Raw genomic sequence first — 17337 nt, forward strand, 5'->3', positions numbered from 1 at the left:
CTATGACTGTCTCTCTCTGACCATCTCTCTCAACATCTCCAATGTCTCTAACTTGTCAGAACACTTTTGCATTGTAGAGCAGAAATCTCTTCCAACTAAAATTGAGATCACCAAGGAAAATGACTTGCTGCCCAATAAACTTCATGCCACAACCCATAACTCCATCCTCATCTGGGAAATAAATGTATTTATTTACTTTTACATATGCACTGCATATGTATCATTTATCTATATGTATATTATGTCTGGTTGTGTGTTTGCATCTTTTTGCACTGAGGACCATAGAACGCTGTTTTGTCAGGTTGTTCTTGTACAATCGGATGATAATAAATGAACGAACTTGAAGCTGAACAGATCCCATTCCATAACCGGATGTTGCATTTGACCTTCAAATGTCCTTTGGACTACAAATTAGGGCATGACTAAGACTTCTTATTTCCGGTTCTGTTGCAATGGCTTTAGCTGATCTGCTGCTGAAATTATCATCGCTTCCTTTGATATCTCTAGACCAGATGAGTTGAATACATTATGATGGACTGGACTTCCCTAGTGTAAACCTAAAATCATCTAATCTGCTGCCTGCACCCTAACTTGCACCAAATCCAGTTTATAAATGTTTTTGGGGACCTTTGGTGCAACACCTTTGTTCAGCTCTCTCACTATTTCAATTGTCCATAGCCTGGAATCTCCTGATATTTGTATATATCTACTTTAGGCCTCATTCACTGTTAATTAGTGGCTATCCCTCCAGCTGCCATGACCCTGAGGTATGATATTCTATCCCTAAATATCTCTGCCTCATTATATCTTTCCTGCACAAAAATAAATCTCTTTTTAGGTTTGAATCCACTTTGGATCATCTGCCTGAACAGATTTGTTTATTTTTTTTATGATAACTATCCCATAATGCATCATGTCACATTTTGTAATGTTAGGGATGCCATATCGCTACAAGTTGTTATTGTTGTTGTGGAACATTTTCAGACATGGTTTTGATCAGCAAATTAGAACAGAAAAGTTTGTTCAAATAAAATTTAAATGAAATTACAAAAATTAAATTGATGTTCCATTGAGTGATAAAAAAAATCTGGAAGTCTTTAGAATGCTTAGGACAATAACTGTTCCTATTTTCAGGCAGTTAAAAGAAATCAGGAAAAGTATCAGCAAATGTCACTATCAGGTGACAATGCAATTGATCTCCCGACTCCTTGTTTCATGGCAACTGAACTGATGCTGCAAGAGGTGGATGCCCTCTCCATGGTTCCTGCCCCAAACCTCTGCAATATAATGTTTGAGTTAGGAGATGCGGCCATATTTAAGACCGCAAATAAAAATGACCTTGTTGCCTCTCTGGGAGATCTGGTAATAAAATGATGAGAATTATGTACCTTTGTTAAGTTTGACCACTAAAAGCACATGCTCCTCCTTTTCCAAACATATTGTACTACATTGAAGGGATTGCCATTGGGACACTCATTGGTGTCCATTTTACTGCTTGGGCCAAGATAATTCCCCTGTTTCACCTGTTCCATCACGACTTCCAACAAAAGCCGTGACCTGTAGAATGACTTTCATCATTTGTTCCAACCATATATTACCTCCAATTTCAGAATAACAAAAAAAAACTGTAGATTCTGGAACCTTGAGTGATCAAAGAGAAGCTGAAAGGACTCAACGGAGCAGGCAGCATCCATTGAGAGAAATGGTAAGAGTCGATGTTTTGGGTTGGGACCCTTTGTCAAGGATAAAATGGGAAGGACAGAAAGCAAGTATAAAAAGGGAGGAAGAATAAAGGCTGGAGGGGGGCCAGGAAATGATGGAATACTGGACAAATTAATATGGGAAAGGTGAAGGTATTAGTAGAGAAAGGGATCATATGTGTTTTGTGGAGTGGTGGGTTGAGAAAAGTGGAACAAGTCTCATGAAAGACAGATAGAAACAATGGAACAGGGTTGGGGTGGGGAGGTATCATTGTCTGAGTTGCCTTCACTCAAACTGATAGTGAAAAAATAGGCTTGGTGATGATCTCAAAGTCTGAAACAGCATGATTAGTGCTAGCTGAATTCATGGTAAGATTGTATGCTTGGCTAGGTCAAACCTGCATAGGTTAATTCTCCATCATTTTCTAGCACTATCTTACACAGCACAGACTGAGAACTAGCAGCTTAAATTGAATTTGAATCTTGGATAGCTTCACACATTTTCAGAGTAAGATCCAAAGGAGCTACATTGCTCTCTCCAGTTTGGAAATCCTGCTTGTACCAGGGTTTTTCTCAATGTCAAAATAGTAGCATGTAGAGGAAATTAGTTTTTATGTTGTGCTATTTTTATGAATTGTCAAGATAACAATCCATAGAGAGCACAATTAAAAAGATATTCAAATATTCCCTTGACCTTCTGAAACCATAAGAAGAACTTACACAGTTAAGCATCACATTTAATCCAGCAGTCATCACTACACATATTGCAGAATGATTTGTCATTGCTCACACTCACAGCTTGGACAGAAACATCCAACTGTTCCTTTATAGGCAGTAAAAGTTTGCAAGTTACTCCTGCAAATTGGTTTGCAGAAGCAAATTATTTTTAAGAACTTCTGCTCTATTTTGATCTGCAAATGGTACAACAGGGAGATGTTGAAGGCTGACTCATTGGATCTATTGTCCTTTAAATGTTTCATCAAAATACCTGCATGGATTGTTTAGCTTTCATAAGATAATCATAAGTGGGTTTACAAAGAAAACATTTAAATCTGCAAGAGACTTGGGTATACCTTTGTTTCTTTTAACCAAGTTATATAATCTCAAATTATTTGCATATATAACAACATGTGCAAAGAATAAAAATCATCTTCTTTTGCACCTTCTCCTATACATACCTTGCCTTCCATCGCACTACTTGTTTTCACTTAGAAATAAATCATCAGCTTCAGCTAACAGCAGACAAAATAACTGATTTATTAATGTGCCAATCAAGTTACCCAATTCATAAGAGGTGGTTACAGTGGGGTTTTACAATGTTTGTTCTTCCATAATATCACCTGTTGCATTTCTACTTCTTAATTAACCCACTTTCTGCTGGAAATTTTGTTGAAACATTAAGATTACTCTTCCCCCTTTCCCAATTGACTTTTAAAGACAAATCTCCAGAGCATTGTTGTTGCTTGTTATTAAAAAGAAATGGATGCCTACACCAGATTATTCAAATCACTGAAAAGGCACCATCAGTGCTTCATTAAATCTTCCAAATCTATTGCAGGAAAAGCAAAACAAATCGCAGAATCCTAATGGGCAAAAAGCACCCCATTGAGGATCTAATTATGCTCAGCCAACCACAATAGGCAGGCCAAGTGGTCCAAATGCCTGACACCAGACTTCTGAAGTTTACATTCTACTCTAAGCTCTGTTATGGCAATAGATTACAAGAATGACATGGAAAACACTTCAAGGATGTTCTCCAAGCCCCCTTCAAATAAATTAAAGGGAACTCCTGGCTCACAATTCTTCAAAACAGAGGAGCTTTCAGAAAAGCATTGAGTGCCACATGTCACTTCATTGAGAGTACCAGCAGGCCAAGAGAACCCGATGAAAGGAGTGCACCAGCTCCCAAGCTACCCACCATGAACCCCGTCAAGAACCTCCTGCTCAATTAGTGCAGTCTGCAAATCCCACGTTGACATCATGAGGAAATGAAGAACCCACTAAACTAGAATTATAGCAAAACATGTTTGACTCCTAGCAACTGCCTAAGAAAGAATAGTTCAAATAGTATATTTGGTATCGTGGGATTACCACTGTTTGAGACCTTTAAAAATCTTTTATGCCCTCCTTAGATGTGAAGCACTCTTTGTTATTTCAAACAATTAGTTTGGGCTGAAAGATCAACAGGACTGAAAACCCCAGGTCATCGGTTCCCATACCATCAAACCAGAAAGACAGGCTGGGAAGATTTCATACTCTTCTGAACTTTGCACAATATTAAATGTTTCACTGTTGTGCAGTATTGTTTCCTTTCAATCCTTTTTTTGTATAAGCAAATTGTGGCTCTTCCAAATTGGGATGGCCTTTACAGTTTTATTAATGTCCTTTACAGGGGAGGTTATTAAAAAACATCATCTTCAAATAAGGATCCCATTTCAATAACAGGACCTGCAGTGACAGTGCGCCTCACATTGCTTTTAATTGTTTTCAAATTATGTGCAACAATGTACCTTTCCCAATGGTACCTGTGGAGTATTCACTAATGAATGCCAAGTTTTTAAAAATCAATTATTTTTTCATACAAGGCAGAACTGAAGGAACAAGTAAAGGTTGTGTGTGGGGATTGAGAACAGTGAAGCAACATTAAAAAAAGATGATAAGAAAACAGAATCGAATGATTTACATAATTCAGCAGGTTAAAACAAGTTTTGTCAGTGCATTACCAACTAAGTGCCCACATCAATTTATTTTATAAATCTTTCTTTGTTGTATCCATAAGTCAGGTTTGTATTAACTTAATGATACTGTGTGAACTCTTTACCACTGTGGTTCTTATTGACATCTGCAATGCCTCTTTCAAATCTCATGTTCAATTAATCACAGAACCATTAAAGACTGCAATAGGTTAACATAAATTCCAAACAAAAACTACTTTTGAATTAAATCCAATCTTGGCCAAATCAACTTTGCATCTATTTCTGAGCCAGGTGGGAACACCCTCTTAACTTTTAGAGGCAAATTTCTTTAGTCAGCAGTAAGCACTGCCCCTTCTTCATGGAATGGAACATGAAAGTCAAAATCTCCTTTTCTGAAATGTGTGGAATTGCCCATTGATACACTATCAATAACTTCAAAAGACTGGAAGTTACCAGGAGACAGGCTTTTATTCCCATAAGATTGATCGTGCACCCATGTTGCTGGCCCGATTCCAGGATTCATAGTGAAGGACGGACTTAGCCGTAACTGCCTTTATTAGGGAATTCCAAAGGGAGGAGTCACAAGGTTAGCAGGGAGGTGGGCCAACTATACACACAGAGACAGTACAAATGGAACAAATAGCATTACTGTGGTATCACCACATTCACCCCCTCTTTTGAAAGAAAGTCCAGCAGGGTGGAGTAGGTTCGGTGTCCATCACGTTCAGCTGGCCCGGTGGTCTTTCCTGTCCCTGGGACTGCCGTAGTGCCAGCTGTAGCTCAGCTGCCAGTTCCTGGGCAATGTGATGCGTGTCGGCAGTTTGCGTGTCCGGTGATTGGGGTGGAGCAGCTAGGGGTAGGGTACTTGGGTATGTGGTGGTTGGTCATGGTGGTAGGGGCAGCTGGGACAGGGTTCATTTAGGGTATCATGATCAGTGATTGATCATGATGCTCACTGGGTGGTCACTGGCACTCTTGGGATCTCCCGCATGCGCCAGATCCCAGACAGAGACAGTGTCCTCGAGCCTATTGGGGGCTGGTGTGGAGGAGATGGACATTCTCAATTAGTGGGTCAGTCTTACGGTATCACCCATGCCTCCAGAGCAGGGCTGGCCCTGGGGATGTCAACCAGAATGGCAGCTTGATCCCTGACGTGGAATTCCTGGGGAAGAAAAACATTCATTCATGTGGTGTGGTGTTGATGGCTGTGCACAGGAGGATCTAATTGTGTGGAGTGCCTTAGAGAGAACCTCTTGCCTATGTGAAATGGGCAAGCTTTTCAATTTCAAGGCTTGGCGGACTACCTTCAAAACAGTGGCGTTCTCCCTTTCCACCTGGCCATTCCCCTCGGGATTGTAACTGGTGGTTCTACAAGTGGAGATACCCTGTGCCAACAGGTATTGACGCAACTCATCGCACATGAAGGAGGACTCCCGGTTGCTGTGGATGTAGTTCATATACCCAAATAGGGTATGCGGTGCCTTTATGATTGTGGCCATGGCAAAATGGGAACTGGGAGTACTCATCAACGACATTGAGAAAGTACATATTTCAGTTCGAGGAGGCCAGGGGCCCCTTGAAATTCATGCTCAGGTATTCAAAGGGGAGGGAAGCCTTGATCAGGTGTGATTTGTTGGGCTAGTAGAAGTGTGGTTTGCAATCAGCACAACCCAGCAGTTTCTGGTCAGCATCATGACATTGTCAATGGAGTAGGGAAGGTTTGAAAAAATGAAAAAGTCTGGTGACCCCAGGGTGGCAGAGGTCATCGTGGAGAGCTAGGAGTCAGTTGGACTGCGCGCTGGTGCATGTTCCCAGTGATAGGGCATCTGGAGGCTTATTGAGCTTCACAGGCTGGTACAAGATGTCATATTTATAGGTGGAGAGTTTGATTCTCCACCACAGAATCTTGTCATTCTTAATTTTACTCCTACTTATTATTAAACATAAAAGTGACTGTATGTTGGTCAGTTAGCAGGGTCAATTGTTTGCCAGCCAGGTAGTGCCTCCAGTGCCACACTGCCTCAACAATGGCCTGGGCCTCCTTCCCGATGGAGGAGTGCCGGATCTTGGGGCCATGGAGGGTGTGGGAAAAAAATGCCACAGGTCTGCCCACTTGGTTAAGGATGATGGCTAGGGCAAAGTCAGAGGCATCGTGGTCTTGGCACTGTCTCCTTTAATGCGGATGAAGGCTGCCTGAGCCTCTGCTGACAGAGGGAAGGAGGTGGCTTTCACCAGGGGTCGAGCCTTGTCCGCATAGTTGGGGATCCACTGAGCGTAATATGAAAAGAGCCCCAGGCACCTTTTCAGGGCCTTTAGGCTGTGGGGAAGTGGGAATTCCAACAGCGATGCATGCAGTTGGGGTAGGGACCAATGACTCCATGGTCCACGATACAACCAAGGATCGCGAGACGTGATGTGTGGAACACACTTTTGTTTTTATGCACGCAATACTGTTGTTCTGGAAATTATGCTGGAAGTGAACTGGCCAAGATGAGGGCTGCCCATATGCGGAGCTGCTAGGGAAAGGAGAAGGTCTGGACTTACAAACTTTTGTGTTGTTTTCCTTCTTTCCACATCCTGAACATATCATTTCCTTAGTTGGTCAGTGCTTCTGGGGATGTTTCTATTGGTCACAGAAGTAGCACTTCGGGTGCTCGGCAGTGGCGGCAGCTCAAGTAAAGTTGTGGTGCCCCTGCATGGTGGCAGCTTGGGACCCTGCGTCCCGCGATGGCGGTGCCAGCATCCCCCATGAGGCAGCCGCATTGTTGCAGGAGAATGAGTCCATGTTTCGGACGACTACATCTAACACTTTGGATATCTTGAAGGCCCTCTGCAAGGTCAATTCATCCTATTTCAGTAGCCGTTGATGAGCTTGTCTGTATAGAGATCTGCAGTAATGTCCCTGCAACCGTAGGACCCGAAAGTATTCTTCGAGAGGCTCACCAGGTTGCTGCTTGCAAGTGGCCAGGAGATGTCTCATGTAGATCTCGATCGTCCTAGGCCTGTGCTGGTTTTGGAGCTTGTTCATTGCCTCTTCATACGTAGTTCAGCTCCTGATCATTGTGTAGGCGCGAAGGCTGACCTGCATTTGTAGTAGAGGCAGCTTGTTGTCATCGACGCAGCTTGTTGTCATTTCATCACAGAACTTGAGTGGAGGCTTTCAGAAAGTCATTGAAACAGTGTAGCCAGAGTTCGAAACGGCCGGGAGCTTCAGGCAATTGCAGATCAACGTCTAGCTTGTCCGGCGTCAGCAACTTGTCCATTGCGATTAAAAAAATTATGGGAACAATATTGATATATTATCAATAACTTCAAAAGACTGGAAGTTACCAGTCGACAGGCTTTTATTTCCATAAGACTACGTGCACTCATGTTGCTGACTCATTTCCAGGGTTCGTACTGGAGGATGGATTTGGATATAACTGCTTTTATTAGGGAATTCCAAGGGAAGGAATCACAGAGGGAGTCAGCAAGGAGGTGGGCCAGCCAAACAAACAGAGACTGTTCAATTGGAACAAATAGCATTACCGTAGTATCACCACACCCATGCCCACCTTTTGGATGTTATTTGCCTTGCAGAGTTTAAGCTTGATGTCATCCATGGCTGCAACTTAATTTGTCCATTTTCTCATTTAATTATTTGAACTCTGAGCTCAGGCACTTAATTTGATTTAGAATGTACAAATACAAGTCATCAAATGGTTCAAAGAGAATACAATGCACAAAAGTGCTGGAGAAACTCAGCAGGTCACACTGCATGTTGGTGTATTGCACTACAACCCCAGAATCTGCAAACTGTTCTGTTTAACTCTGTTCAAAGATAATGATATTTTAGATATTCACCCATTAGGCCACATTGGCCACCATTTATTTCAACACATGCTTGATTGCTAAGAGCACCACAACCAGTGAAGTCTTTCAAATTTACATCAACCATCAACAGGGCTTCTTAAGTCTGAATTGTGTGCTTTTTTAATCACTTTACTCAATTTAACATGTCACATTCAGTGCACAATGCATATATATTCCCAGATTTCTCTTCTTATCCCACTCCCTGGTTTATATTGCCTCTTCTCATATGACCCATCAAAATTTTAAACCTCTCATTTCCAAACAGTAACATTCATTGCAACCTAAATGCTCATCCCAGTGCAATGTATGTTATCTATGTGGTCTAAAATATTCCTCATGGTTCCCTATGTCTCCAGTTTTAATGCAATCCATAAGTTTGGAAATAAGATATAAAGTATTAAGAAAAGCAATGATCCTAGCACTGGAGCCTGGGAAATCAGTGCAAGAAATGGCCTTTCACTGCCACTGTTTCCTGAATACGTTCCTATGACCTTTACATCATGTGAATAGGTATACATTTTTTTTCTCATTGCTTATCAAAAGAGTTTCTGTTCAGTTACTTTTGATGTACTGTATACAAAATTATGAGGAATAGAGAAAGGGTAAATGCAAGCATGCTTTTTCCACTGAGGTTGGGTGAATCAAGAAAAAGAGGACATGGGTTAAATGTGAAAGATGTAATGTTTAGGGGGAATATTGGGGGAACTTCTTCACACAGAGAGTGGTGAGAGTATGGAACAAGCTAAGCTTCCAGCTGAAGAGGTGAATACTGGCTCAATTTTGGCATTTAAAATATACAGTATTTGGATAGGTACATGGATGGGAAAGATATGGAGGGCTATGGCTGGATGCAGACCATGGGACTAGACAGAATAATAATTCAGCACAGACCAAATTTAAATTTAAATTTAGACATACAGCACGATCCCCTGCTGCCCAATTGTACTAAATTGACCTGCAACTCACGTACGTTTTGAACGGTGGGAGGAAACTGGAGCACCCGGAATAAATCTACGAAGCCACATAGAGAATGTACAAACTCATTACAGACAATGCCAGATTCAAACCCCAGTCTCTGGCACGATGATGGATTGTGCAACACTAACTGTGCTGCCCAGATGGGCTGAAGGACCTGTTTCTACACTAGAGTGTTCTATGGTTCTATAATGGCCCTTAATGTTTTTGTTCAGATTTTAACCGAGATGTCTAATGAGACACACCCTTGGTTCAAGCAAGAAGCAGCACTTATTGGGAGCATGGCAGCAGAGATCAGGGCTGCAGAGCAAATGAATGTTTCTGCCATTGAAAGAGTAGGTCAGAATCTTGTTCAAAGTTCCCAGCAATGTTTTCTTTCCAAATGTCACTACATAGTGAGAGAACAGGATTATCAAATGAACAACTGTGGTTATATATCACTTAAAAGTTCAGCATATCGAGTTAGATCTAATTACATGGTTCACTAACATTTTCCAAGCTTTATGTGGGAGCCTCAGGATGTGGAAGGTTATTGGACAAATTAAAAGGTTCTGCTATTTTGTCACATTGTTTAATAAGAAGTATGTATCAATATCATTATGAGGTGTGTAAACTAAAGAAAAATGGGTAAATTTGGGAAAGTGACATCTTTACCACACGATGCCACAAAGTGTTGAATTGCTCAGAGCAGGAATATCACCCAGAAAAATTGCCATGTCTAGTGGAATTATTGCTTTCTGAAGGAGAGAAGATAAATTGGAGAGGGCATCTATAAAGCTGCAGGCAAACCCATTTGGCTATTATTTAGAATTCACATTAGTTCTGAGCTTGTGAGCATTAAAAGAACGGCTTCAAGAGATATGATTAATATGTAAGGACCAAATAATAGCAGAGTACTAATGCTGATTTAAGTTGTAACTTTACATTAATTATTGATTTTCAGTTCTCTAATATTTACTGCTGTGGTTCCAGTTTCACATATTCTCAGCAGCCTATGAGTTTGCTTTGAATGTTGCATTCTCCAAATTGCACAGATATATGGGAGTTTTTAGCATGCAATGTATCAGATATCTTTATTGTGAGTGTCTTCTAGTACTTGAGCAGGGATAAGAATGTACCTTTTGCTTTGGAAATCTTCTTTGGCTTGGCTTCGCGGACGAAGATTTATGGAGGGGGTAAAAAGTCCACGTCAGCTGCAGGCTCGTTTGTGGCTGACAAGTCCGATGCGGGACAGGCAGACACGATTGCAGCGGTTGCAAGGGAAAATTGGTTGGTTGGGGTTGGGTGTTGGGTTTTTCCTCCTTTGCCTTTTGTCAGTGAGGTGGGCTCTGCGGTCTTCTTCAAAGGAGGTTGCTGCCCGCCAAACTGTGAGGCGCCAAGATGCACGGTTTGAGGCGATATCAGCCCACTGGCGGTGGTCAATGTGGCAGGCACATTGACCTTTAGATTAATCTTTATTAATCTTTAGATTAATATATTTGGAAAAATTGACATTGCTGTAATTCCCAAGAAGGTATTATTTTATTATAAATCAGTAATGGTGACTTGTAACTTTTTCACACAATACGCCAAAGTGTTGAATTTCTCAAAGCAGGAATGTCACCCAGAAAAACTGCCAAGTCCAATGGAGTTATTGCTTTCTGAGGGAGGGAAGAAAAAATGGAGAGTGCATCGACTCACTACATTCCCAAACACAATTCGTCAATGGAAAGACAATGATGGGATTGCATCTTCAAAAATTATAAGAAAAAATAAACTGCCATATGAACAACATTTGGCATCTGAGTTAAAGTGTTTGTGAGTTTGCCTAAGATTATATATTTCATGAAAAGGGAAAATTAGATATACCAAAATCTACAAAATTTGTTAAAAATCAGCCAGAATACCTTGTAGCTGAAATGTGCACATTGAGTTTTGTTTTGTGCTGATTTATGGATTTTAGTCTGAGCAGTTTTGCCTAAATATCTGTGGCTCAGCAATGAAAGAGGTTGTCACTAATTGTGTACCTAATCACTGCCAGAAAGTGAATGTCAGTTTGTTTTCGCTGTGACAGTTTCTATGGTCAATGATGCCTGTGTACTCCATAGGTCTACATACCTGTATGAACAGAACATTTTTATGTGATTTTCTTGACATTTATTGATGCCCATGAAATGATACGCCTGCACGTTCAGAATTGGTTTTTCTTTCATTCTCCTATTTCTCTTGTTATTAGTTTCAGAAGTACATCGTTTCATAAGTGACAGCTGAATTGTGACCTAAGGACAAGAACTGGAAAAGTCTTAACTAAAAATAAACTTAATGTTTCTCTCCTCTTCCCAAATATGTTTCTCATCACGATGTTATGTTCATGTAACTTAATAATCAATTCAGTGTTCATAAAGTTTGTCAAATGCTTATTCACAAATAACTTCCATTTAAATTCATTAACAAAATAATTAAATGCAATGGATTTTATTAGTTGCTATTCATCCAGCTTCTCCCAGTGCTCAGTCAGTACTTTCCTATAAGCCAATTCTCCTGCTGTCAATTATTAATACAAAAATTAAATTATCAGAAGTTGACAGAACTCACCAAAAGTTTTACAGTTATTTGGTTCATGTTTCATTCTTAAAATATCATAGATAGGTAAGCTTCCACAAATATCATAGATAAGTAAGCTTCCACAAATATCATAGATAGGTAAGCTTCCACAGATATCATAGATAAGTAAGCTTCCACAAATATCATAGATAGGTAAGCTTCCACAAATATCATTGATAGGTAATCTTCCACAAATATCATAGATAGATAATCTTCCACAAATATCATTGATAGGTAAGCTTCCACAAATATCATTGATAGGTAATCTTCCACAAATATCATAGATAGGTAAGCTTCCACAAATATCATAGATAGGTAAGCTTCCACAAATATCATAAATAGATAATCTTCCACAAATATCATAGATAGATAATCTTCCACAAATATCATAGATAGGTAAGCTTCCACAAATATCATTGATAGGTAATCTTCCACAAATATCATAGATAGATAATCTTCCACAAATATCATAGATAGGTAAGCTTCCACAAATATCATAGATAGGTAAGCTTCCACAAATATCATTGATAGGTAAGCTTCCACATTTTGCAAGTGCAGGATGAGTTACCCTCAGTTGTATTTGTTTCTCCTTGGCTTTAGTGGTCTCTTCCCTAAGTTGTGCTTGTCAAAGTATGGGCATTAAGGTTGTATATAGTGTTACAACTATGCTGAAAGAGCCCCATTTGTCATAAAAAACCAGACTCCTCCACAGGGATCCAAGACACTATTTCCAGCAATTCAGAAAGATCACTTTAACATCAAAAAAATTTTTCCTTGATTATGAAATTGGTCTGTGATCAACTTGCCAAAAATCTGCCAATGATCAGGGTTGTCCTGGCAGTATGGGTAGTTGGAGCTAACTTATTCCATGTTGATCACTAACTGGTCATCCTGCTCAGTTACTGATTACATCAGTGCAAATAAAACTAATATCTTCGCCATTCTGCTACTGACTTTGAAAGTTATGCTGGCCCTGATCTGTTTGCCTACTTTCCACAAAGTTTAATTCTCTGAGCATCACCTTTGTGGCTGGAGAAGGAGGGGAAGCTCCAAAGAAGACATCAGTGAGAAGAAGAAGCTGAAGCTGACATGAGAAGCAGAAGGAGGACTCTGCAATTGGTACTGCCAGAGTTCACTTCATCTTTCTGTTCCATTCCCACTCTTTAAAACTGAAAAGGCCATTGACCAGAAGTTTCTAATTTAGTTTCTATCTGAACAGATGCTGCCTGAGCTGCAGTCAATTTTCAAATTGTTACACAAGCAAATGTGAGGAATTTCTTCTTCAATAGAAAAAAACTTTATTGGAGCTCTGACAATGTTCAACATTATGGAATTTTTTTTTTTCTTGCTACCATTTACCATCCTGCACTATAAATATATAATTCAAACTCATGGACAGCTGATAAAAAAAAATGCCCCTGATTGCCTTTTAGATCAATTTGCTAATGTTGACAGTCAGTTGGGACAATGGGAAAACCCTTTACATCACAGTTCCAGGATACAACTGGTAATATGAGTGGAACTTCATAATTGGCTGTTAAGCAGCACTTCTTGAGGACCAGCAACACCCTAGATCCTACATTTCCTTCACATGGACCACATGATGCAAGAGGAAAGAGCACAGACTTTCTTTGCATTGTAACTTTCCCCAGGTTGCAGTGAAAGCCACGCACTCTGTCAGCTCACTCATCAAGTAGACGATCAGCCATCTAGGATAACAATTTTACTTTCTGGTGGAGGTCTACAATTTGCCCTCAGAAATGCCTCCAAATGTGTTGTGCCTAGCATGCTATAAATCTTGCCCTACAAAGGATGAGCTCATGAGTTGGGCAGGGTGTTGTGGAAGAAGAAATGCAGGAAGAAATAGTACAAGAGAGGAATTGATCACTGATCCATCTTGGTGCCATAGCTTTTAGAGAATGATTTGAATGTACGTACATTTCATCTGAGTCACCCCTCCCCTACCTTCCCCAATAAAACTTTTGTCTTCACCATCAGCTTCTGATAACTAGACTAACAGTTTGACAACAATTAATAAGACCAAAGAAAAGGGTATTATTAGGGTAACAGAAAATATGAAAATTTGGGGATAGTGTGGCAGTTATGTGAGGCTTGTGCTTGCAATTCTTGGAAACTAAGGGCAGGAAAATTGGTTCAGTGGGTTTGGGTAAGGTAATCAGTCTCAGGAGATGACATGAGGTATAACAAATATTGTCTCCATATCGAGAGAAACTATATTTCTAATTATGACTTTCTATTTTGCTGAAGTTGGATACAAATTAAAAATGGCACAGCTAGCTTCAGGCCCCTGTTAATATTTATTATACAGAAACTCCCACATAATTGTTCTGAGTAGGTTAGATGATATTCAGTTTTGTAAGAAAGGATAATAATAGCATTAGATCATGTAATCCACTGTGCATTATTCTGCTGCAGAGATACAGTCCTCTAAACCTTAAAAAAAACGCAACCTTGGGTCACCTATTGTTTTCCAATGGACTGTTACATTGTAATTGTAAGTTTTAGTTAGTAGAGCAATTGACACTTTTTTCTAAAATAAGAATCAAAGTTGTCTTACATCAAAATGCTCAGTGTATATCTTAAAGTTTAAGGTGAGAAAGTCCATTTGTTGTTAAGTAAATAACACTCAGATTAGCTACCACTTGCAATATGCTTCTCAGATTTTGGTGACATTGTCAATGCATCCATCCATATAAATTAATTTGTATCTTTGTCCTCTGTGCATGCTAGCAATAGAAGTTTCAAATATTTCTAAAAGATACTTTACAGGAGAAGTTGGATTCACGCAATGACATGTTCTCATTTTCCAAGGATATGATACTTTCTTGGATCAAATGGGTGTTCTCAGTATTTACAGTGAAATTGACATACCCATAGTTAGAATGAATTTGAATACAATGTAATGCTGACCAAAGTCCTTTGAATGAGAAATGTCACTTCTTTAAATTGGTACACTTAAGGAGGAGAGAACCCCATGTGCATGAGAGCTGAACAGGAATTAACTAAAATAGTAAGTCAGACTGTTATTTAAATAGTGAAAAATTGCTGCATGCCGTTGTGCAGAGACCACAGAATGCTTGTACGTGAATCACAAAAAAATAGTTTGCCGGTAATGCAAACTAATTTTATTTGCAATAAAAAGTGCAACTGGAATGTTGACCTGCATTGCTGGAGGGATTGCATTTAAAAGCACAGAGGTTCTGCTCTAACATATTGGTAAGACCACACCTGAAGCATTGTGACCCGTTCTGGACTCCTTACTTGATAAAGGATATTCTGTACTGGCTTTGGACACAAAGAGACTTTCCAGGTTGATTTCAGAAATAAGGAGGTTAGTTTATGAGGAGAGATTGAGTCACTTGGGACTCAATGGAGTTTAGAAGGATGAGGAGGCATCTCATAAAAACATATAAAATGATGAAAGGAATAGATAAGATATGAAAGGAATATAAGATCTATATATATAAGATATATATATTCTATAGGGTTCAGAGAGCCCTTCTCCATTAACAATGGCGTGAAGCAAGGCTGTGTTCTCGCACCAACCCTCTTTTCAATCTTCTTCAGCATGATGCTGAACCAAGCCATGAAAGACCCCAACAATGAAGACGCTGTTTACATCCGGTACCGCACGGATGGCAGTCTCTTCAATCTGAGGCGCCTGCAAGCTCACACCAAGACACAAGAGAAACTTGTCCGTGAACTACTCTTTGCAGATGATGCCGCTTTAGTTGCCCATTCAGAGCCAGCTCTTCAGCGCTTGACGTCCTGCTTTGCGGAAACTGCCAAAATGTTTGGCCTGGAAGTCAGCCTGAAGAAAACTGAGGTCCTCCATCAGCCAGCTCCCCACCATGACTACCAGCCCCCCCACATCTCCATCGGGCACACAAAACTCAAAACGGTCAACCAGTTTACCTATCTCGGCTGCACCATTTCATCAGATGCAAGGATCGACAATGAGATAGACAACAGACTCGCCAAGGCAAATAGCGCCTTTGGAAGACTACACAAAAGAGTCTGGAAAAACAACCAACTGAAAAACCTCACAAAGATAAGCGTATACAGAGCCGTTGTCATACCCACACTCCTGTTCGGCTCCGAATCATGGGTCCTCTACCGGCACCACCTACGGCTCCTAGAACGCTTCCACCAGCGTTGTCTCCGCTCCATCCTCAACATCCATTGGAGCGCTCACACCCCTAACGTCGAGGTACTCGAGATGGCAGAGGTCGACAGCATCGAGTCCACGCTGCTGAAGATCCAGCTGCGCTGGATGGGTCACGTCTCCAGAATGGAGGACCATCGCCTTCCCAAGATCGTATTATATGGCGAGCTCTCCACTGGCCACCGTGACAGAGGTGCACCAAAGAAAAGGTACAAGGACTGCCTAAAGAAATCTCTTGGTGCCTGCCACATTGACCACCGCCAGTGGGCTGATAACGCCTCAAACCGTGCATCTTGGCGCCTCACAGTTTGGCGGGCAGCAGCCTCCTTTGAAGAAGACCGCAGAGCCCACCTCACTGACAAAAGGCAAAGGAGGAAAAACCCAACACCCAACCCCAACCAACCAATTTTCCCTTGCAACCGCTGCAATCGTGTCTGCCTGTCCTGCATCGGACTGGTCAGCCACAAACGAGCCTGCAGCTGACGTGGACTTTTTACCCCCTCCATAAATCTTCGTCCGCGAAGCCAAGCCAAAGAAGATATATTCTATATAAGATAGAAACACCTAGGTTGTTTCGACTGGCAGGTGAGAGTAGAACTAGGAGACACCCTCAAGATTCAGGTTAATATAGTTAAGAAAGAAAGAGATGAGGAGGAACTGCTTTCCCAAGAGTGGTGAATCTGAAGTTCTCTGTCTAATGAAGCAATAGAAGATGCCTCATTAAAGTATTTAAGACACAGGTAAACTTTTGAATAGAAGGGGAATTAAAGGTAATTTGGAACATGGGGGTAAATGGAGCTGAGTTCACGCCCAGATGAGCCATTATCTGATTGCATGGTGGAGCAGGTTCATCAGGCCAGATGGCCACTCCTGCTCCCATATCTTATGTTCTTGACTCCCACAGGCAACTTGCCCTCCATTTGAATTCCACTTGCCACCATTTCCCTTACATTTTCTTTGTTAAGTATTGTGTATTAGATTATTTATTGTCCTTATTTAAGGATTACTAATCCTTAGAGCACTTACAGTAATTGTGATCCCTGCCCCCACATCCCACTGCCCCCACATCCCACCCCCCCCACACCAGCACCTAACCCTGTCTCCTCTCCTCTTGCTCTTTCTCCTTCCCCAACTCTCCTTTTCCCCAGCTTTGCATTCACAAAGCCAGTGCCCACTCCTCCACTCCCCCCCCCCCATCTTTGAATCAATTCTTACCTTTTCTCTCTTCTATCCTCCTATCCATATCCAATTAGCACAATTTGATTGTTGGTATGTAATCCTCCCCTGTCTTTCTTTATATCTCACAGCCTTTTAATTCAGGCGCTTGCTTGATTTTTACTCATTC

The 17337-nt window shown here is 40.8% G+C and overlaps 1 protein-coding gene across 38 annotated transcripts in view; it reads left to right on the top strand.

The window, feature by feature from the left end:
- Positions 1–17337, top strand: part of rbm47 (RNA binding motif protein 47) — a 365648-nt gene that overhangs the window by 288477 nt on the left and 59834 nt on the right. Inside the window, exon 9 of one of the 38 annotated variants that reach the window (XM_069924856.1) lies at positions 1611–1705. The exons of the other annotated variants lie outside the window; for them this stretch is intronic. The gene's annotated coding sequence lies outside the window, so the exon portion shown is untranslated. The remainder of the gene's footprint in view (positions 1–1610; positions 1706–17337) is intronic. 38 annotated transcript variants of the gene reach the window in all.

This window comes from Narcine bancroftii, chromosome 3 (assembly GCF_036971445.1).
Source record: "Narcine bancroftii isolate sNarBan1 chromosome 3, sNarBan1.hap1, whole genome shotgun sequence".
NCBI lineage: Eukaryota > Metazoa > Chordata > Chondrichthyes > Torpediniformes > Narcinidae > Narcine > Narcine bancroftii.